The following is a 22,965-nucleotide window of genomic DNA, read 5'->3' as shown; positions in this document are numbered from 1 at the left end:
TTGTTTTTATTTTTATTTTATTTAAAAAGTATTTATTTATTTGGCTGACTCAGGTCTTAGTTGCCGCACAGTCTTCATGCATCCATGCGGGATCCTTTTGTTTTGGTGTGCAGACTCTCCAGCTGTGACTCGTGTGCTCAGTTGCTCTGCAGCATAAGGGATCTTCGTCCCCCGACCAGGGATGGAACCCACATCCCCTACACTGCAGGACAGATTCTTAACCACTGGACCACCAGGGAAGTCCCTTTCCCCTTGCTTTTAGATGTCAACAAGTATGCAGAGGAAATACTTTTCCTTCTTACTGTTTGAGCGCTTGCCTCTGAAATCACGCCAAGAGGACTATTAGCCCAAATATCAGATTTTACTATCTAAGGGTCTTGAGTTACCTGATGTAAAATCCAAGTACTCCAGAAGAGACAGGGCCTTTGTTTTAATGGGCAAGGCCTTTGCCAGATCAAAATCCATTTTCTTTCTTCTCTAGCATTCCTCACTGCTAGATCTACTGCAATTAGTATTCCCTTATTAGCTGCATTTGTATTAGCTGCATTTGAATGCAGAGTTCCAAAGAATAGCCAGGAGAGATAAGAAAGCCTTCCTCAGTGATTAATGCAAAGAAATAGAGGAAAACACAGAATGGGAAAGACTAGAGATCTCTTCAAGAAAATTAGAGATACCAAGGGAACATTTCATGCAAGGATGGGCTCAATAAAGGACAGAAATGGTATGGACCTAACAGAAGCAGAAGATATTAAGAAGAGGTGGCAAGAACACACAGAACAACTGTACAAAAAAGATCTTCATGACCCAGATAATCACAATGTTGTGATCACTCACCTAGAGCCAGACGTCTTGGAATGTGAAGTCAAGTGGGCCTTAGAAAGCATCACTATGAACAAAGCTAGTGGATGTGATGGAATTCCAGTTGAGCTATTTCAAATCCTGAAAGATGATGCTGTGAAAGTGCTGTACTCAATATGCCAGCAAATTTGGAAAACTCAGCAGTGGCCACAGGACTGGAAAAGGTCTGTTTTCATTCCAATCCCTAAGAAAGGCAATCCCAAAGAATGCTCAAACTACCGCACAATTGCACTCATACACACACTAGTAAAGTAATGCTCAAAATTCTCCAAGCCAGGCTTCGGCCATACGTGAGCCGTGAACTTCCAGATGTTCAAGCTGGTTTTAGAAAAGGCAGAGGAACCAGAGATCAAATTTCCAATATCTGCTGGATCATCGAAAAAGGAAGAGAGTTCTAGAAAAACATCTCTTTCTGCTTTATTGACTACGCCAAAGCCTTTGACTGTGTGGATCACAATAAACTGTGGAAAATTCTGAAGGAGACGGGCATACCAGACCACCTGACTTGCCTCTTGAGAAACTTGTATGCAGGTCAGGAAGCAGCAGTTAGAACTGGACATGGAACAACAGACTGGTTCCAAATAGAAAAAGAGTACATCAAGGCTGCATATTGTCACCCTGCTTATTTAACTTATATGCAGAGTACATCATGAGAAATGCTGGCCTGGAAGAAGCACAAGCTGGAATCAAGATTGCTGGGAGAAATATCAATAACCTCAGATATGCAGATGACATCACCCTTATGGCAGAAAGTGAGAGGAACTAAAAAGCCTCTTGATGAAAGTGAAAGAGGAGAGTGAAAAAGTTGGCTTACAGCTTAACATTCAGAAAAATAAGATCATGGCCTCTAGTCCCATTACTTCATGGGAAATAGATGGGGACAGTGGAAACAGTGTCAGACTTTATTTTTTTGGGCTCCAAAATCACTGCAGATGGTGACTGCAGCCATGAAATTAAAAGACGCTTACTCCTTGGAAGGAAAATTATGACCAACCTAGGTAGCATATTAAAAAGCAGAGACATTACTTTGCCAACAAAGGTCTGTCTGGTCAAGGCTCTGGTTTTTCCAGTGGTCATGTATGGGTGTGAGAGTTGGACTGTGAAGAAACCTGAGCACCAAAAAATTGATGCTTTTGAACTGTGGTGTTGGAGAAGACTCTTGAGAGTCCCTTGGACTGCAAGGAGATCCAACCAGTCCATCCTAAAGGAGATCAGTCCTGGGTGTTCATTGGAAGGACTGATGCTGAAGCTGAAAGTCCAATACTTGGGCCACCTCATGCGAAGAGTTGACTCATTGGAAAAGACCCTGATGCTGGGAGGAATTGGGGGCAGGAGGAGAAGGGGATGACAGAGGATGAAATGGCTGGATGGCATCACCGACTCGATGGGCATGAGTTTGGGTAAACTCCGGGAGTTGGTGATGGACAGGGAGGCCTGGTGTGCTGCAATTCATGGAGTTGCAGAGTCAGACACGACTGAGCGACTGAACTGAACTATTAGCTGTATTGTTTCTCTCCCCTCCAGAATGGCAGCCACAGGGCAAGGACTTTAGTGTTCATTGTTCAGTGCTGTTTCCCCAGTGTCTAGAACTGTGGCTTATATATAAGGAAGTATGTGTTGAATGAAAAATGCTAAATGAATTGCCTGAAAAAGCTAAAGTTTTACTGTGGCCCAGAATTAACGGTAAATGATTACTAAGGTACTTGCACTTTTTTGAAAGTGGAAAGCTCCTGTTAGAATAATCATCACTATAGCTATGTGGTTTAATGAACATTGTTGATAATTATAGTAGTAATAATAACTCTCCTTGAGCACATCTGTGTGCCTGACCCTGGGTTAAGTGCCCAATACTCATTCTTTCCTTTGGGAAGTAGGCCCTCATTTGTTAGGTGAGGAAATTCAGACTTAAGGTCAGACTTAGCCTAAGTCTGAATCACCCATAAATAGGGTGGTTCCAAAGCTAAAAAGAAAACATGAAACTTTCTCCATATAGGAAATCTTGCTTTCCATACGGTAAATAATGGTATCTGTATAATAATAAATGGCTGCTTTTTTGCCCTTAAAACCCCCAAATTGTGTGAGTCTGGAAGGGCCTTTGGATTGTTTCATTATCATTTTTTTTTTTTCCTGCTAATTTCTGGTATGAAAAAACCTAACCTTCTCAGCTCAGATTATCTTTCCTAAATATGTTGAAGAGCTGCTTATGAGGATCCCAAGTGAGTGTCAAGGTAGAGGAAAGGAGAGTTTCATTACCTTCACACCTAAACTCATGCTTTTGAGGAAAAAATGGGTGGTTGGTAGAGTAGGAGGAGCTGGAGTTAAGGGAAAGCAATCCCCACACTCTTTTGCTTTGCATCCAGACTGTAGACTACGGTGATGGTTATTATTAAAATGTTTTTTCTTTAAATTTACTCACTTCTGTTTACTTAAATTAATATATTCAAAACAGATTTTGTGAACCCCCCACTATGGATAGAAAACCAGCATCATTTGCCATAGAGTAATAGTATACTGATGCTGCATATGGTAACAAGATATAAGTATATTTGTTGTTCAGTTGCTAAGTCTTGTCTGACTCTTTGCAACCCCATGAACTGCAGCACACCAGGCTTCCCTGTCCTTCACTATCTCCCAGAGCTTGCTCAGACTCATGTCCATTTAGTCAGTGATCCTGTCCAACCATCTCATCCTCCACTGCCCCCTTCTCCTCAATAATAAAATATAAAATAATATATATAATGAAAATAAGGCAATGCTGTTTCATGTTTTAAAATTAAAGAATAAGAATAATGAAATATAAATCTAATGTACATATTAGAAATTAGTTTTCCCTGTGAGTAGAGTGGAACTGTTTATGATCAGTCACCAATAGAGGGATATTTAACTCCTTGTCACTTAAAGAAAAAGGTGAAAAGATGTTTTCCCCCCAGCTTTAATATTAGGACAAAGGATCCTAACATAAATGCATATAAAAGTACATATGAACTATGTGTGTGCTCAGTTACCGCTCAATCGTGTCTGACTCTTTGCGACCCCATGAACTGTAGCCTGCCAGACTCCTCTGTTCATGAATCTGGATTTTCCAGGTAAGAATACTGGGTTGCCATTTCCTTCTCCAGTACATATGGACACTATGTGTATATAAATATATTGCATTTATGTAAGATATATTGTCCATATAAAAAATATGTAGTAACTTTTTAAAAATCAGGTTGTAATTTAACTGTGTAATAACCAGTGGTCCTTTGATTGTGGTGACCTGGGCAAGAGGCAGTAAGCTAAGTCATTAATTTCCATTTGCTGTGGGCCAGCAATGCTTGGCTGGGTCGTTCCTGTGGAAAGGAAGTTTAAGAAAATTGTGAAATCAAAGCTTCTTTTTCCAGCTTGCTCTTCTCAAGCCCTTCAGTTCAGGCCTGAGCTCTGCCATTGTAGAAAAGCATGACTTTCCTGAAATACAGCCTCCTAGCTCAATACTGTAGAGAGTAGAGCAGCCCAGGCTTCCTCCACAGGAAACCCAGACAAATGTGTATCCACAGGGCTTTAAGGCATGTCTATGCCACTAGTGGGGAACACTGTCCCAAACTCATTCCCTACCCCTCAGTTCTCTATGGGGCCCCAGCTTGACATTGCTTCGAGCAACCATAATAAAGCGAATTGGCTCCATCTTGCCCAACTGTGTCCCAGGGCTCCTGTCATTCTGCCACCGGAAAGTTCATATGCTCAAAATTGGTTCTTAGGAGCACTGACCTAAGTGCTCGTCCTCTGCAAAGGTATAATTTAGGAATAATCTTTGTTAGATTATGGCAGGATCTTTGTGCTTCTGTCTCACAATCAATTAGAAATTTCTGCAAAGCGGAGGCATTATTATTATCACAGGCAGATGGTGAAATGTTACTCCATCCTTCTGTGCCTGCTTTAACTTCCTTGTGCAACATCATTTAGGGGGTTTCTTTACAAATTGCAGTTTATTTGGAAAAGATTTAAAGCCCTGAGGGTTTGGCAAGAAACTCTTGCTTATGAGCGCATCTACTTTGTCTGTCAGTAGCAAAAAGGGCACCCCTGATTAATACTGACTTTGCCCTGCAAGTCAGGTAGACAGTAGCAGATGAGGCCTTTGATTCTTAATACTGTTCTGGGGGTAAGAAGAGCTTAGGGGGTCATCTACTTGCAGCTCCAGGAAGAAGGTTAAATGGCATTTAGCCAAGGATGGAAAGCTGTCTTGTGGTGGGTTTCCTTGTGAAATGAGATGGAGGGCTTATTACCCAGAATTCCAGGGAATTGCTTCAAAAGAGAAAAGGGCATTCAGACCAATCTCTGCCTTGCAGTAGTTATACCCTGAAGAGAGGGGATGGGTGTCATAAAGACAGTAAACATGTGGCTGGATGGAAGCAGTTTGGCACTGAGGAGAGCTGGGGGTGGGGTGGGGTAGAACAAGGGACCGAGTTTTTTTGTTTTTTAAAGCAACTGCTTGAAGGAAGGGGAAATAGATGGATAAGGAAGGAATTTAGGCTGTTTTTCTGTGTAATGTACTGGCAAATTCCTAGAATCATTCTTCCTGGATATTGTTGGGCAGAGGCAGGCTTCAAGGCAGCCCCGGTTTATTCAGGTTCAGTTCAGTTCAGTCGCTCAGTCATGTCCGACTCTTTGCAACCTCATGGACTGCAGCATGCCAGGCCTCCCTGTCCATCACCAATTCCGGGAGTTCACTCAAACTCATGTGCATTGAGTCAGTGATGCCATCCCACCATCTCATCCTCTGTCATCCCCTTCTCCTCCTACCTTCAGTCTTTCCCAGCATCAGGGTCTTTTCCAAGGAGTCAGTTCTTCGCATCAGGTAGCCAAAGTATTGGAGTTTCAGCTTCAACATCAGTCCTTCCAATGAACATTCCGGACTGATTTCCTTTAGGATGGACTGGTTGGATCTCCTTGCAGTCCAAGGGACTCTCAAGAATCTTCTCCAGCACCACAGTTCAAAAGCATCAATTCTTTGGTGCTCAGCTTTCTTTATAGTCCAACTCTCACATCCATACATGACGACTGGAAAAACTATAGCCTTCACTAGATGGATCTTTGTTGGCAAAGTAATGTCTCTGCTTTTTAATATGCTGTCTGTGTTGGTCTTAACTTTTCTACCAAGGAGCAAGCGTCTTTTAATTTCATGGCTGCAATCACTATCTGCAGTGATTTTGGAGCCAAAAAAAATAAAGTCAGCCACTGTTTCCACTGTTTCCCCATCTATCTGCCATGAAGTGATGGGACCAGATGCCATGATCTTCGTTTTCTGAATGTTGAGCTTTAAGCCAACTTTTTCACTCCTCTTTCACTTTCGTCAAGAGGCTCTTTAGTTCTTCTTCACTTTCTGCCATAAGGGTGGTGTCATCTGCATATCTGAGGTTATTGATATTTCTCCCAGCAATCTTGATTCCAGCTTGTGCTTCATCCAGACCAGCATTTCTCATGATGTTCTCTGCATATAATTTAAATAAGCAGGGTGACAATATACAGCCTTGACATACTCCTTTCCCTATTTGGAACCAGCCTGTTTCATGTTAAGTTCTAACTGTTGCTTCCTGACCTGCATACAGATTTCTCAAGAGGCAGGTCAGGTGGTCTGGTATTACCATCTCTTTAAGAATTTTCCAGAGTTTGTTGTGGTCCACACAGTCAAAGGGTTTGGCATTATTCAGGTTAGCTGGGCAAAAAGTCTTGTATGCTACGTCCCAGGAGGAATGAAGGATATAGATAAAAGTTCCTGTGGAGTCTGTATTCTATATGTATGTGAGTCAGGCTTAGAATTGTCCCAGAATAATGAAAAACCAAGTAGGTCGTTGTGTTTATGGAAATCCCAGGGGAGTTTGTGAACACTTATCAGAGGGAGGACATTTGAATGAAGCTTTCAGTTGTAAAAAGAACTTTTGTGGTCTTTTGTAGTCAGATTCATAGCTATTTCTCCTCTTCACTTTCTGATGTTGTAGAGATATTGCTATAGAGAGGGTGCATCCGAATCAGTGACTCCTCTGGCTGAGTTGGAAGTAGATGGATGATATAATTAGAGAATTGCTGCAATTTTCCTGATACCGTACGTTATATTGAGTCAGAGCAGGCTTAAGCCATCTACTATCATCTGGGCATGGAACAGTTTATGTAAAAACCGTTATCATGAAGCTAATTCTTAGTGAGTATGTACTATGTGCTGGGTGCTCTGCCAAATTTGTGGGATTGTCTCATTTTGTTCTTTACAAGATCAATTTTAGGCAGACACTACTGGGAAGATCCCCTGGAAGAGGGAATGGCAACCCAAACCAGTATGCTTACCATTGACAGAGGAGCCTGGTGGACTACAGCCTATAGGGTTGCGAAAGAGTCAGACGTGACTGAAGTGACTTAGTACAGAGGCAGGAGCATCCTAATTTCATAGGTGAGATACGTTATAGTTTAGTCAGTCTCTAAGATTGTACAGCCAGTAACTGACAGAGGCAGAATTCAAACTCCCACATCTGAGTTCTTAAACTCCAAGATACTCTTTCCCAGTATAATGATGTCTTCAGAAGTTCTAGTTATTACTTTCTTTCAAAAAATGTACACCCTCTAACCCAGTTTTAGATCCTCTTCAGATAAAAGCACACACACATATAATGCTTTTCAACATTTCAGTTTTTGAGGATCCCAGTCAAGTCTGATTATTGATATCTTTATAATATGAAACTGAGTCTTGCTGAGGTTAACAAAGCCTTCCAAGTATTTCCAAGGTAGCTAAGCCAGACTTCCAACCTAGCTGTTGCCTACCATGTAACAAGTATAGTAGTAACCATTTCTTGTTAAGTACCTAACAATTGTGGGCTTCCCTGGTGGCTTAGTGGTAGAGAATCCTCCTGCTAATGAGGGAGTCCCGGTTTGATCCCTGCATTGGGAAGATCCCCTGCAGAAAGGGAATGGCAACCCACTCCAGTATTATTGCCTGGAGAATTCCATGGACAGAGGAGCCTGTCAGGGAGTCCAACACAACTTAGTGACTAAAAACAGCAACAAATCTAACAATTAGGATTGCTAGTTAGTGCATACATACATTGGTGTAATCCTATTGGTTAAATAGTGAACATCCATAATGGGTTGGTCAAGGGTGAATATCATAACTGCTCACGACCTTTTGAAGTAGGTGGTTTAATTCCTATTTTACGCATGAGAATCCTGAGATTCTGAGCAGTTACTCAAAAGTTTACGTGGGGCAGAAGCTCAGTTCATCTAGTTTTAAATCTGCTACTCTGATCCACTCTCCTGCCTTTGCACTGAATGTACCTCCCCTTGCAAATCCGTTCCAGAGTCTTCATTAGATCACGTTGCTTCTCACTTTCCTTCTCTCTCTGGTTTCTTAACCTTGGCATTACTGACATTTTGTTTTGGATAGTTCTATTGTGGGAGGTCTGTCCTGTGCATTCTAGAATTCTTAGCTTTATCTTTGGACTCTACATATTGGATGCCAGAAGAACCCCCTAACGCCTAACTCCCAGGTTGTGACAGCCATAGATGCATCCAGCATTGCCAACTGTACTCTGGGGAATAAAATCACTATCTCTTGGGTACTGTTTATCTTTCTCTTCTCCCCGTGCCCTATACATATAAATATTAACATTTATCCCGGCTAGCTTGTAATGTCCCAGGTAAAGTGTCAGGCACCTTCCATGCATTATCTCATTAAGTCCTCAAAACATCCCGTCAGTCTTTAAATTTTTTCTTATAGGTGAGCGAGGCTGAGATGCTTGGGTAGATTAGTAAATCACCTGGAGTCACATAGGTGCTGAGGGTGAAGCTGGGATTTTTCTCAGTTCCGTGTGTCTCCAGAGCCCTGAACTTCATAAGAAATGTTTTCACTAAACTACTTAGTTGTTTGGAGCTCCAAATTAATCAGACTCTGAATATTTTTGTTGTTTTGGATTTGTTCAGCTAGTAAGCTGGAAGAAAATTTAAATGGGACTGTAGGTCATGTATTTCTTTACTGTTTATTATTATTTTTACTACATCACTGCTTTTTATTGTTAATCCTTTCTCACTAAAATACCATCATTGACAAAAATGTTATCAAAACAAAATCTTGCTTCTGAGTCTAATTTCTTAGCATAAATCTCACCTTTGTTATTGTTTAGTTGCTAACTCATGTCCAACTGTTTCAGACCCCAAGAACTGTAGCCCACCAGGCTCCTCTGTCCATGGGGTTTCCCAGGCAAAGATACTAGAGTGGGTTGCCATTTCCTTCTCCAGGGGATCGAACATCCATCTCCTGCATTGGCAGGTGGATTCTTTACCACGGATCCACCAGGGAGACCCAAATGTCACCTTACTAAGCATAAAGAATAAAATAATTTCTTTGTAGGTGAACTACTACTTTTCTGAGTCATCTTCAGAGGATGTTTTTCAGTGGGTGCTTTTGTGCCTTTTAACAGGACAAGTCATTGATTGCTAAATGCTTAAGAGGTTAGTTAAGATTCTTTGGTGACAAGCAACACAAATTGTCCTGCCTAACTGTATCAAAATAGAAAAGAAATTTACTCCATGTGTGCATAATTGCTCACATGGAGTAATACAAATTGACCATATTACAAGCAGTGAATTTCCTGGAAATTTGAATAGGAAAGTTTTCAATAAAATAATTTTTTTCTGACAAGCAGGGACATGTGTACTTTAGCGCTCTGGCACATTGTTATTTTCCTTAAAATGAGTTTCAGCAACTGACATATATTAAAGCAGGCTGGTAAAGGCAGAAGGCTGTGCAACCTTAAGTGAGCTTAATGAGGTAAGTTCTTGGGATGAGGTAGGCATCTGGTGTGTGTAGCTGCTGAGAATCCATACCCTCCTTTGAACTATGACATGTGGATTTTCCCTTGGGGATAGCCTCCCCCCAAGGTATGCAATGTTAATGGGACTGTCAGGCAAACACCTTATCCTCCTCTGGCCAAGAGGTGGTCATGTAACCAAGGCAGATCTCTGTTTTGAGTACATCGATCCCAGGATATAAAATGTTTGCTGCAACTGATTCTTCCTGATAGTATTAGCCTGAAGAACTAACTAACTATTAGTTCGTGGGATCCTTGTTCCTGTTGTTTCTAACTTTCATTTAGTTTTCCTTTGAATTTTAGGAGCAATTATGCACACAAGGAGTAAATTTCTTTTCTATTTTGCTAAAGTTATACAGGGTAATTTGTGTTACTTGTCACCAAAGAATCTTAACTAATCTGTTGATTTGATGATGGTGGTGATGGTGAGGACTCTGAGTCAAACGAGAAGAAGGAGGGAGTAACAGCAGCTAACATTTACTGGCCATCTAATTTAATCTTATGAGGTAGATATTGACACATGCTTCCATTTTACAGAGGAGGAAAATGAGATTTAGAAAGGTTACATTGTCTTGCCAAAGGTCACATAAGTGGCAAAGCCAGGATTTGGACCCAAGTATGATTTGAGAATCCAAACTCCTAACCACTACACTAATTGAAATGAAAAAGAGAAAACACTGAAAGCATACATTCCTTTTAGGTCCATTTTTGACTTAATAAGTTATTTTTTAATCCTAAGAGGAGACCATTTCTCTTCTGTGTGTTCCATGATGCAAAACAGGCTGCAAAACATAAATGCTTTTTCCCCCCTTGCCTTCATGTGGTAAATTAGAATAATTATTGTTAGTTAAGGGATGTGAATGAAATGTCTTTATCAGCCAGCGAGTTAAATGGAATTTCTGTTTTAAACCACAGAAGATAATGCTGCCTTGACAGATTGTGAGTGACAGAAAGAGAAGTGTTTTCAGCAGGATGCGAATGGAGATGTTGCAAGAGAAAGCATAAATAGCAGAAACAAAAAGCTCTGGGGTTTTGGTATGGAGTGATGTCATCCATGTATTTTAACTCATTTGGTTCCTGACAATAAAATAACATGGTACCTTCACATTTTTTCCCCTGTTGATTTAAAAATGAGTGACCAAATGAAAGCAGGGAGGAAGAAAGAAATACCCAGAGACGAATCATTGTTGCTGATGGTAGATACCAATAGTAGTGGAGTTCAAATTTTATTTACTTTTTTTTAATCATTAAATGGTTCTTACATGTAATTATAAATATTTGTTATCCTGTTTCCTCTTATGATTGTTGTTGCCCATATCCATTCTGTCATATTCCTTCTCCCTGTCCCCCACTTTATCTCTGTACAACAGACACTCATAGCCACATGTATATATATGTTTTCTCCTGAGCACACCTGCACAGTCAAGTGTACTTATCCATTGAGAGGCCTGTGGCATTCTCTGTGGTGAATTTGGATAGGCATTTCCAAGCACTTTGTCAGCTCCTAGTTTTGCTCAGTAAAAGAATATAAGTGAAAAAAAAAAATCATTCACTGTTCTTTTAGAAGAAAATGGTTATTTTCTTTTGCCTATTAATTAATTGATTAATTATTTATTTTTTTTAGTCTTGCTGCACAGCTTGTGGGATCTTAGTTTCCCTATCAGGGATCAGGAATCCACAACCCCTGCAGTGTGAAAGCAGAGTCCTAACCACTGGACCATCAGGGAAGTCCCTGAGACTATTTATTTTATTTAATTTTATTTATTTATTTATTTATTTTTAATTTTAATACTTAAAAGTCAAAGGCATAATCTGAGAATTAAAATGATCAAATATATTTAGCTTTCCAAAAAGTCATAATTTTGCCTTTGGTGTTGTCATTTTGCCACCAGTGTATGAATACTTCATTGTGGATTGTCATCAAAGTTTTAATTGCCTTTTAGGAGTGACTGTGTTAGTCCAACCTTCACCTGATGCTGGCTTCTCCAAAGATTTTTGCCAAGGGACTATTCCATTTTTACTTCAGTATTTCCAGTGAAGTGGAACTCCTTACTTATTAAAGCAACCCATTTTATCCTTGGACAGTGCTGTTGCGAGTTCTTTTTTTTTGTCAGACTGAAATCTCTTTATTTGTAGCTTCTTTTGCCCATTGGTTACATGGGCATGACTTGGGACTGATAGAACAAGAGTGGGCCTCTTAATGCATGATGCCTCTTTGAACTGACTATTGCTGTTATAATCTCCCTTCTCATTTCTCCTTGCCCCAGAGTTAAAATAGTCTGAGTAGAAATGTTCCTTCTGTGTTTTTCTGATTCAGTTCAGTCGCTCAGTCATGTCCAACTTTTTGCAACCCCATGGACCATAGCACGCCAGGTCTCCCTGTTCATCACCACTCCTGGAGTTTACTCAAACTCATGTCCATTGAGTCGGTAATGCCAACCAATCATCTCATCCTCTGTCATCCCCTTCTCCTCCCGCCTTCAATCTTTCCCAGCATCAGGGTCTTTTCAAATGAGTCAGTTCTTCACATCAGGTGGTCAAAGTATTGGAGTTTCAGCTCCAACATCAGTCCTTCCAATGAACATTCAGGACTGATTTCCTTTAGGATGGACTGGTTAGATCTCCTTGCAGTCCAAGGGACTCTCAAGAATCTTCTCCAGCATCACAGTTCAAAAGCATCAATTCTTTGGTGCTCAGCTTTCTTTATAGTCCAACTCTCACATCCATACATGACTACTGGAAGAACCATAGCCTTGACTAAACGGACCTTTGTTGGCAAAGTAATGTCTCTGCTTTTTAATATGCTGTCTGTGTTGGTCTTAACTTTTCTACCAAGGAGCAAGCGTCTTTTAATTTCATGACTGCAATCACCATCTGCAATGATTTTGGAGCCCCAAAACTAAAGACTGCCACTGTTTCCACTGTTTATCCATCTATTTGCCATGCAGTGATGGGACCGGATGCCGAGATCTTTGTTTTCTGAATGTTGAGCTGTAAGCCACCTTTTTCACTCTCCTCTTTCACTTTCATCAAGAGGCTCTTTAGTTCTTCTTCACTTTCTGCCATAAGGGTGGTGTCATCTGCATATCTGAGGTTATTGATATTTCTCCCAGCAATCTTGTTTCCAACTTGTGCTTCATCCAGTCCAGTGTTTCTCATGATGTACTCTGCATAGAAGTTAAATAAGCATAGTGACAATACAGCCTTGATGTACTCCTTTTCCTATTTTTCTGATTATTTGGCTTTAAAAATTAAAAAAAATTTAAAAATGTTTACTGTGCTAAAAAAATATACATATATGAACATAAACTTTACCATTTTAGCCAGTTTTAAGTATATAGTTCTATGATATTAAGTACATTGACATTGTTGTGTAGCTATCACCACCATCTCTCTCCAGAATTTTATCTTCCTCATCTGAAACTCTGTATCCATTAAGCAATAATTTCCTGTCACCCTCTCCCTGCAGCCCTGCAACTACCATTGAACTTTCCTCTGCTATAAATTTGACTATTCCTAGGAACCTCATGTAAGTGGAAACATACAACATTGATCCTTTTGTGACTAGCTTATTTCACCTAGCATGATGTCTCCATGATTCATTCATGTTGTGACATGTGTCAGAATTTTTTTCCTTTTTAAGAATGAATAATATTCCACTGTATGTATACCACATTTTGATTATATTTTCATCCGTTGATCAGTTAGTGAACAGATGTTGAGTTTCCTGAGTGTGCTTTTGAATATGCACACTCCTGCCTGTCAGAACCCACTTCCGTCTACAAGTCTGTGTCTGTTGCATATTAATGTTCATAACGCCATTAGGTACTATGAGCTCTGGATCTACTCCTTGATTTAATCCTTATGTGTTGTGGATGGATAAAATACCCACATTTTAAAACTGCAAAGTAGGCAATGGTCAGTGCCATCGGAGAACCAGAAACAGACTGGATACTGGAATTAAGGGGCAGCACTGAAAGCTTCCAGCTGAGAGGATGAGGTAGCTCTCCGGGAAGTTCTGGGGCTCAGAAAAAGAGAAGCATGGTAAACAGGTAGAAAGTGGGCAGAGAGTTCCCTGGTGGCTAGTGATTAGGATTATGGGCTTTCACTGGCAGGGCCTGGTTGGGGAACTCATATACCGCAAGCTGCTCAGTGCCGTGAGGCAAAAGACAAACAAAAAACCTTCAAACCGAAAAAACAATGATAATAAAAAAAGAAAAGAAAGTAGGGAAGGTACTCCTGAGGAGTAGCTTGAGTCAGAGCAGAGGGACATGAGCATGTCCCTCACTGTTGACTTGTTTATTGACTTTAGGCTGGCACGTAGGGTATTTATATGGCAGTGCTCCAGGGCCAATTCACGGGACCTCTGGTATCTTCTCTGTCTGTAGCAATGAATTGTCTTTTATTCTGCGGTTATGTGCTTCATCTCATTTGGTGAGTGTGTGTGTGTGTGTGTGTGTGTGTGTGTGATTCAAATGGCCTTTCTTTCCTTTATTTATTTATTTTTTTCTTTCTTTCCTTTAAAATGATGCAGATAATGATAGTTTTGTTCTGTTTTCATGCCCCGATTGGCCAAATAAAAATTAAATGACTCAGACTATCTGTGTTTTTAATGAAGCTTTTCAGGAGTGTTAAAGACAAAGTCTAAAGAAATGAGTCTGGCAAATATCTATTAAAAGATGAAAGAAAGGGAATAGCAATAAATATTCATAAAGCGTTTACCATGTGGCAGAACCATGATAAGCCTTTTACGGTTGTTGACTCACAACAGTCTGAAGAAGTTGTAGATCAAACTACAATCCTCACTTTACATGAAGGAACTGAGGCTCCAAAGTTAAAGTAACCTTCAAAGCTTTATACACCTCATAAATCAGTGAGCTAGGGAATGCACCCAGTAGTCAGACCCAAGAGCCTTTCTCACCACACTGTCTACCTTTCTGTAGCAGGTTCTTTTTTTAAGCACTATTCATTTTGTTTATTTATTTATGGCTGTGCTGGGTCTTCATTGCTTCTCTCAGGCTTTCTCTAGTTGCAGTGAGCGGGGCCTACTCTCTAGTTTTTGGTACTCGGGCTGCTCATTGCAGTGGCTTCCTTGTGGCTTAGTTGTTCTGTGGCATGTGAAATCTTCCCAGACCGTGGCTCAAACCTGTGTCACTTCATTGGTAAGCAGATTCCCAACCACTGGATCTCCACAGAAATGTCCCTTAGCAAGTTCTGTGTCAGCCAGCCCTGAATAAAATTTTAATGAGGTGGGTGAATGTAGAGCCTATTATAGAGAGTGAAGTAAGTCAGAAAGATAAAGATAGACACCGTGTATATATATATAGAATATATATATATAGAATCTCCACTCACACACACACACCCCCATACCCCCCCCCATATATATTTACTGATGATCCTACTTTTAGGGCAGCAAAGGAGACCCTGACATTTTGGACACAGTGGCTGGAGGAGAGGGTGGTATGATTTGGAAGAATAGCACTGAAACTTATACATTATCATGTGTAAAAAAGCCAGTGCTCTGTGACAACCTAGAGGGGTGGGATGGGAACGGAGGTGGGAGGTGGGAGGTGTCTCTTGAAACAGGAAGTGAAGTGAAGTGAAAGTTGCTCAGTAATGTCCAACTCTTTGTAACCCCATGGACTGTAATCCATAGAATTCTCCAAGCCAGAATTTTGGAGTGAGTAGCCTTTCCCTTCTGCAGGGGATCTTCCCAACCCAGGGATCGAACCCAGGTCTCCTGCATTGCTGGTGGATTCTTTACCAGCTGAGCCACAAGGGAAGCTCCCAGTAGAGAGGGGACATGTGTGTACCTAATGCTGATTCATGTTGATGTATGGCAGAAACCATCATAATATTGTAAAGTAATTATCCACTGCGCCACCCCCCCCCAAAAAAAAAGTTGTCTGTGAGCTATTGGTTCAATAAACATTCCTCCAAGAAAATAATAATGTAATAGTGATTGGGGGGCAAATACTTTGATGCCAATTATATTACACATGGGAACCATCACCCTATCTCCATCCCAGCCTAGTTTTCCTTCCACTGTTGCTGATATTCCCCAATTTCATGACTCGTAACCAGTGCTGGCATTTATAATACATTTCAGCTCTTTCTGTCCTAGCCAAACCTGCAGTTTCCTTGATGTTTTCCTGGCAGGTAAAGCAGGATAAGGCTGCCTTTTGGTGTAGAATGCATACATTATATATTGCAGTTCTTTCTCAGCCTTTTGGGTGGCTAACTTTTTGTGTTAGAAGAATAGAGAGGAATTTTGAAATTAGGGATTTTTTTTTAAAATGATTTTGGATGACTGCAAAATATGAAGCTCTTCATGGCATCGAGTGAATATCTTCTCTTCTCTTGCAAACTTTCTTTGATGGCTCCTACGGAATAGAATTTCCAATATATTTTCTCAGAAATTTTGTTGACTGGCACCATGACATTTCTTTAAAGTGTACCTTTACACTTTTTAAATTCCACAAAGGCTTGTCATCATAGGAAGCAAGGGACTCAGCTTTGATCTGCAAAATTAACTCTACAAGGTAGCATGTTGTTATTCTATTTAGAAGACTTGAAAGCAGATCCAACAATTCAATTATATTTAATTTGTAATTAACTCCCTCCTAAGCAGCTAATGGTGCATAACTTGGACACTAGTGTTCTGGATGGGCAAGGAGAAGAATAAAATGGCTTATTTTAGAGAAAGCTTATCTTAGATAGGGTCCCTACAGTTGTAGTAGTACTTCTTGGGATGACTTTCTGGCTCCAAAACAAAACTCTTCTTTGAAGGGTGTCTGGTGACATACAGAGTAGGCTTTCAGCAGCTGAGACTGTGATGTTTGACCCCGATACGTGGGAAAGAGATGATTGGTCTCAGAGTAGGCATCTGACCTGGTTATGCCAATCAGATTCTCTCTTCTGAGAATTTGGAATTTTGAACTGAGAGCAAAAGATAGGTTTTGATGCTATTTCAGTCACTTAAATGGCAGTGCTCTAGAGGGAGGTCTTTAAGTTTCTGCCTCCCGTTTCTCTTGAGCTACCTTGATTCCTGTTCTTCAAAAAACTTGGTTATTTGATTCTTCCTTCAATTTTGTGAGCTACTGCAGCATTTTTCCAGGAAGTTCCTCTTGTTATTGAATAGACTTTAGGGTTCGTCTAGTTTTCTTGCCATCAAAGTTAATGACAATACAGAAATCAAAGAAATTAATTCTTTACCAAATTTGTTAATGCAAGTGATGTCTACTTGGTGGCAATTAGTATAGTTTTTAATTATGTGTGTGTTTGATGGGAAATTAGTATTTTACCATATGCTATAGTGCCTTATTGTTTTCATCATCATTATCATCACGAGCATCATGACAACCCTTGTTTATACAGAAATTTCTACCCAACCAAAAATTAAGCATTTTTCACACAAAAATAGCATTTGCTATGTGATTACAATAATACTGTTAAGTGGACACTATCTTTATCCTTGTTTCATACTTTGGGAAGCTGAGGCAAATAGCATTGCTTGAAGTCATGCTTCTGGAAAGTGATGGAGAAATGATTTCAGTCTAGGTTTGTCATGCTTCAAAGAAAGATGATACTCTTAAGTTTTGCACTGTAGTGTAGAAATGTAATTCTGCCCAAAGATGTTGTATTCCCTGGTTTATTGGTTTCTTTATGTTGAATATGGAAATGGGATAATTCTGTAGTTTTGGAAATTTAATACTCTATTTTAGTTGGCTTAATTATACTATCCCTTCTTTTTTGTAGGTTATCTTGTTTGATGAGGCCAGAGATTAGGCAGTCAGGGTACCAGATTAGATAAATTGTCCTGAGAAGACCTCTTTGAGGAGGTGACATTGGAACTGAGACAGAATGATAAAAATGAGGCAGCTATGAAAAGATCAGACACAGAATGTTCCAGGAAATGGGAAGAACAAATGCACAGGTATTGATTTGGGAATGAACATGGTGAGGTTAGAGGAAAAGAACCTCTGGAGAGGAGAGGAGTGAACAAGGGAATCAGTGATAAGAGATGGATGGAGAGGAAGGCTAGAACTGAATCATTTAGGATCTTATAGGCCATAGTAAGGAATATGGATTTTATCATAAACACAATGGGCTAGCCTTTAGGAAATTCACAGGAGAGGAACAATATGGTATGGTGGATTTCTCCTGGGAATGATAGAGGAGCCAGCAACCCTCCTGTAGAACATACAGAAGGCTAGGCGAAATGAAGAGAAAATATTTATTTAAAGGCATTGAAGAGCTGCTAAGGTATCCAGGACTTGAGGGGCCAAAATACTGCAGAAAGGAAGTATACTGCAGTGACCTCAGGAGTCTCACTCTTTTTCTTTTTGAAGCATTTGTGGATTTGTAAATGGTCAAGTTACGAGAGTCTAAAAGGCCTAATAGAAAATCCCTGCTAAGAAGTAGGGAAGTTGAGCAGAGGTTTTGGCAGTCCTAAGGATACACAAATCCAAAACAATGTAATAGAAGACTCAACAGTATATAAAAAAGGTATTATGGTATGACAAAGCTGTATTTATTACAGGAATGAGAGGTTGGGTAACATTAAAATACCAAATAATGCTAACAAGGAAAAACCATATGATCATCTTAATAGAAATTCAACATCTAATCTTGACAAAAACTTTTCGCAAATTCAGAATATAAGTAAACATCCTTAAGGGAAGAATATTTAGAAAACACAGAGTGAGCATCATCAGGCTTAAGTGAAATACTGAGATCCTTATTCTGTAGTTAGGTATGAATTAAGGGTGATAACACCACTTCTGTTCAGTCTGATATAGGAGGTCCAAGTGAATGCTGTGAGGCTAGGAAAAGAAATAAAATATATAAGGATGAGAGACAAAGCAATAAAATTATATAATTTTCAGAAGATATAATTATATAGTATAAATTTAACAAATGAATTTAGCAACTTTGCTGGATACAAAGTCATATGAAAAAACTATTGTATATATGTATATCTGCAAAAAGGAATTATAGAATGGAATTTTTAAAAGATACTATTTTAAATCAATCCAGCAACATATAAAGAGGACTATAAACTATGATGAAATTATATTTCCCAATATATGAAGTTGAACAATCATATGCACGCGTGCATGCATGTTAAGTTGCTTCAGTTGTGTCTGACTCTTTGTGACTCTGTGGACTGTAGCCCACCCAGCTCCTCTGTCCATGGGATTCTCCCTCAAGAATACTGGAATGGGTTTCCATGGCCTCCTCCAGGAGATCTTCCTGATCCAGGAATCAAACCCACAGTTCTTATGTCTCCTGCATTGGCAGGCAGGTTCTGTATCACTAGTGCCACCCAGGAATCCCAGAACAATCATGTATCTATATCCAGAATTATGGCTTCCCTGGTGACTCAGATGGTAAGGAATCTGTCTGCAATGCCGGAGACCTGGGTTCGATCCCTGGGTAGAGAGGATCCTGGAGAAGGGAATGGCAACCCACTCCAGTATTCTTGTCTGGAGAATTCCATGGACAGAGGAGCCTGGTGAGCTCCTCCATGGGATCACAACGAGCTGGACACGACTGAGTGACTAACATTTATCCAAAGTTACCCTGTACTGTATACAAAATTAACTTGAAATACATTGCAGATAAAAACATAAACACTAAAACTGTAAAAAAAAAATCTAGAAGAAAACATGGAAGAAAGTTTTTATGAAATTAGGTTAGTCAAAGATTTCATAAATATAACAGTAAAACTAAGATCTCTAAAAGAAAAGAAAAGATAAATTGGGCATCATGAAGTTTGAAAGCTGAATGCTTTAAAATATGCTACTAAGAAAATGAAAAGATAAGCAACAAAATGGGATGAAATATTTGCAAATAATATCTGATAAAGTACTTATCCACATGCATAAAAAACTCTTACAGGTTAGTAATAAGACAAACCAAATTATGTTTGTTAATGACAAGTAAGCGCATGGGAAAATGCTCAGATTATACTACTCTAATGGCAGAAAATGAAGAGGGACTAAAGAGCCTCTTGATGAGGGTGAAAGAGAAGAGTGAAAAAACTGGCTTTAAAACTCATCATTCAAAAAGCTAAAATCGTGGCAGCTGGTCCCATAATTTCATGGCAAATAGATGGGGAAACAGTGGAAACAGTGACAGATTTTATTTTCTTGGGCTTCAAAATCACTGCAAATAGTGATTGCAGCCATGAAATTAAAAGTTGCTTGCTTCTTGGAAGAAAAGCTATGACAAACCTAGACAGTATATTAAAAAACAGAGACATCACTTTGCCAACAAAGGTCCATCTAGTCAAAGCTATGGTTTTTCCAGTAGTTATGTGCAGGTGTGAGAGCTGGACCATAAAGAAGGCTAAGTCCTGAAGAATCAATGCTTTCGAATTGTGGTGCTGAAGAAAACTCTTGAGAGTCCCTTGGACAGCAAGGAGATCAAACCAGTCAATCCTAAAGGAAATCAGTCCTGAATATTCATTGGAGGAACTGATGCTGAAGCTGAAACTCCAATACTTTGGCCTCCTGATTTGAAGAGCCAGCTCATTAGAAAAGACCCTGATGATGGGAAGGTTACAAGGCAAAAAGAGAAGAGGGTGGCAGAGGATGTTATGTTTAGATAGTGTCACTGACTCAATGGACATGAATCTGAGCAAACTCCAGAGATAGTGAAGGACACAGGAACTTGATGTGCTGTACTCCATAAGGTTGCAGAGTCAGGCACAACTTAGCAACTGAACAACTGTAACAATATAACAGATGAATAAATTGGGAGAGGATATGAAGTGTGTTTCTAGGGTGCTGGTAACATTCTATTTCTTGATTTGGGAGTGGTTACATGTGTACTCTGTGAAAACTCATTATAATTCATTTACATTTTTGTGTGTAAGATACATTTCATTAAATAAGTATTTTGGAGAATGGACTGGAGCAGTGCAAAACAAGGTTGGGATTTAGGAAGTTCCAGTGAGATGATGATCTGGGATTCAGGGTAGTGGTAGAGAGAGAAAGAAGCAGACAGATTTGAGAGACAGTGTGGAGGTAGTCTGGCTACCTCCACATGACTTAGTGGTAAGAGTATATGGGTTGAATGGTGTCCCCCTAAAAGATATTTGAAATCCTAACCCCATTGCCTCAGAATGTGACCTTCATGGAGACAAGATCAATGCAGATGTAAGTAGTTAAGAATACCCTAGTGGAACAGGATGGGCCCTTATTAGAGTGTAACTGGTATTCTCATAAGAAGAGGAAAAGAGACACAGATACACAGACACCTTAGAGGAGACTGTGATGACAGAGGCCGAGGTTAAAGTGATGGAATTACAAACTAAGAAATGCCAAGGATTGATGGCCCGTACTAGAAGCTAAGAAGAGGCAGAAAGGATTCTACCCAGAGTCTTAGAGGCAGCATGACCCTATCGACTAATCATCTCTAGAACTGTAAGATAGTACATTTCTTTCGTTTAAGTCATTCAGTTTGAGGTATTTTGTTATAGCAGCCCTAGGAAGCTAATATAGGGAGGATGGAAAGGACATGCATAAGAATGACTACCTGTTTTCAGCACCTGAATGGATGAACTGATCAAATTGAACTTTATATGGATCATCAAGGCAGATTTTGAACATTTAATTATGGATATGATGATGCTTTTCAGCAGACAGTAGAATATAATGCATCAAGGATTCTGCATCTTAAGAAAGCGTTTTGTTTCTCATTCTGCATTCAGCCGGGAATTCACCTAAATCTCCTTGTCCGGTCAGGAGTATATCTTCTTCTTAAAGCCTTTTGGAGAAGGGATCACAGCCTCCCTTAGAATTATTTGGAAGGACAGCAGCAGGAGAAGCAGGTTGGTGTGAGTAGTTAACTTGTCCTTTCTTGTTTTTTCCAACTTGTGGAGCACAGCTGGGAGTGAAACCCTGGAGACAACAGCTTCTCTGTTTTATTATGCTTCAGGAAACCTGAACAAGGAAGCAGGGTACTGAAAATTAGTTGTGTTTCCTTTTCTGCTTCTCAGTCCTGGTACAGGAGATTTGCTAGGGCCCGGACTCTTTTAATCTTTTCAGGGGCAGTGAGAGATGGTTCTCTGTCAGAGGCTTCTCTCCAGGCTGCCATGAAATGAAGAGGAAGCAAAGTCCAACTGAGTTTAGGTCTCTGCTCTTTCTCTTTTTTGTAGTAGCCTTTTGACAAGACTGGCCTTCTTCCTGCTTTTTGCAGATTTTATCCAGTGGCCTGCATGTGAATTCAAACAAACTTTCTCATTGTTTTTCTTCCTGCTGTGACAGCCAGGAATGTTTGCCCATTGGTGGGAAATGCCCCACTAATCCATCACTTTGAAAGCTGTCAGGTTCTCTGTTGGCTCCAGAAGAGAAATAATTGAGACTAATCAAGCACCTTAAATATTCAATATGATTAGAGGAAAAATGAATGGATTCTGTAAACTCACATTGATACTAAATTCTGCTTGCAGTTAGTCTTGGACATAAATTTCAGAAAATTATATGTAAATGTACTCATTAGTGTACTGTAATATCGAACATCTATTTTGTCTCTGAGCAATTTTTCTTTTCTTAGTACAAAAGCTATTACTACTGTTATTAAAAACAGTAATTGATTTTCCATTTCTAAAAAACTTGGTTTTTTTTTCCCTCTAGTTCCATTTCCTCTCCGCATCTTTGCCATGCATTCCAATAATATTTTCCTAAGGCTTGTAAAAGAGTTACATTATGCTCTAATAATTCTGAGGACAAAGGGGAGAAAGGGCAGTGTGGTGTTACTGGAGAAGCTATTTTAAACTGGAGTGGGCCCAGAAAACTAACCTCGGAATGACACATTGAATGGCTTTATGCCAGGGATTTGATTATATTGTGTATTGTTTCATTTGAACATTGTAGACCTCATTTTATAATTAAATGTTTTATAAAGCCCTAACTAAATAGTGTTGAGTCAAAATACAGTTTTATTAAAAGGCTCTAAAAATTACAAATCAGCCATATAGGTTAGTTGTAACATGAATGCTCCACATAGTCTCACAAATGTACGTCTGAGTTTAATTCTGGTGTAAATTTATTTCAGAAAAAAAGAGAAATACTTAAAGGTTTTGGTGATAATTTTAATTTAAAATTTTATTTATTTCACGTGATTACTTACTGGTATACAGAACATGTTCCATCCTCAAATGTAAGCTTTTGGGGGGGGGTAGAATTAAAAATACTTTGAATATTTAAATTTGATTTTGCAAGGTGACTATGCAGTTTTGTTAATGTAAATATACTATTACATATTC

At 39.6% G+C, this 22,965-nt stretch overlaps 1 protein-coding gene across 11 annotated transcripts in view; it reads left to right on the top strand.

The window, feature by feature from the left end:
- FHIT (fragile histidine triad diadenosine triphosphatase) overlaps nucleotides 1–22,965 on the top strand; it is a 1,503,296-nt gene that overhangs the window by 136,991 nt on the left and 1,343,340 nt on the right. Inside the window, exon 1 of one of the 11 annotated variants that reach the window (XM_043442897.1) lies at nucleotides 21,409–21,528. The exons of the other annotated variants lie outside the window; for them this stretch is intronic. The gene's annotated coding sequence lies outside the window, so the exon portion shown is untranslated. Of the gene's footprint in view, nucleotides 1–21,408; nucleotides 21,529–22,965 lie in introns of those variants that run through there. 11 annotated transcript variants of the gene reach the window in all.

This window comes from Cervus canadensis, chromosome 22 (assembly GCF_019320065.1).
Source record: "Cervus canadensis isolate Bull #8, Minnesota chromosome 22, ASM1932006v1, whole genome shotgun sequence".
In the NCBI taxonomy this organism is placed as follows: domain Eukaryota; kingdom Metazoa; phylum Chordata; class Mammalia; order Artiodactyla; family Cervidae; genus Cervus; species Cervus canadensis.
Note: the sequence above shows the minus strand (reverse complement) of the source record. Positions and strands in the feature narration are given on the sequence as shown.